Source organism: Entelurus aequoreus, linkage group LG17 (assembly GCF_033978785.1).
Source record: "Entelurus aequoreus isolate RoL-2023_Sb linkage group LG17, RoL_Eaeq_v1.1, whole genome shotgun sequence".
Classification (NCBI taxonomy): domain Eukaryota; kingdom Metazoa; phylum Chordata; class Actinopteri; order Syngnathiformes; family Syngnathidae; genus Entelurus; species Entelurus aequoreus.
In genome coordinates, this window is record NC_084747.1 from 14,811,818 (window position 1) to 14,812,648 (window position 831).

Consider the following 831-nt stretch of genomic DNA (forward strand, 5'->3'; position numbering starts at 1 on the left):
GATTAAAGGATTCTCTGGCCGGAATCTGTCCATCGTGTCCCAACAACTAAAATAACTACTATCCCTTCCTTACACCCCTGGTTTGGGTTAAGATATTTGTAATGGGGAAAGATGTTAATGTGTCTTGTTTTCATGTTTGCATTTAAGATAGTTGACATTTAGCATGATAGCTGTTAACTGGCGATTAGTGATGTTAAGTGCCTAAGATGGTAGTTATTGATTAGCAGTGTGATGAGGGCTTTCTGCTGGTGAGTGATTAGCACTACAGTTAGAGCCACCTATCGCTAGGTAGAAATGAGCAGTTTCACCAACATTTTTATGTGAAACCATATTACTAACTGTCTGGTGTTTTACAGGATTCATGGAAGTTTATTGTCATACCAACACACGATACACATGAGATGGCACACAATTTAGTACCATGTGAACAATAGGATTGGTCCTGGTGGAGATCTACACTCTTAGTGCTTTTCTTGTTTGTTCAGAGTAATAATTTTAGTTTCTAAATGTTTTTAACTAAAACAACTAAGTAAGTTGAAAAATATTTATGTGTTTCTTGTGGTGTTTAAAATGCATGATTTTTATCTTCGGCGTATGCCCTTTTTCTGGTTTGAACATCTGTACAAATGTATGTGCACGTAATTGTATATATATATTTTTTTTTTTTTTCAAAGAGTAGTTGTAGATTATTTGATGTTAGATACTTTTGCCAACCATTGTTTTAAAACAAAATTAAAATGCCTTTATTTTGAAAAAAATTTGATGTCGAGTAGGAAACGGAAGTTGCTGGCTTCTAGCGCATGCGCAAATGCACTTTAAGCGGAGCAAAAA

General features: G+C 34.9%; 2 protein-coding genes across 2 annotated transcripts in view; one reads left to right on the forward strand and one right to left on the reverse strand.

Annotated features, from left to right (window-relative positions):
• LOC133632464 (uncharacterized) overlaps positions 1–831 on the reverse strand; it is a 508,815-nt gene that overhangs the window by 224,782 nt on the left and 283,202 nt on the right. The gene's annotated exons all lie outside the window — the stretch shown is intronic.
• Positions 1–831, forward strand: part of LOC133632484 (zinc finger protein OZF-like) — a 421,867-nt gene that overhangs the window by 23,117 nt on the left and 397,919 nt on the right. The gene's annotated exons all lie outside the window — the stretch shown is intronic.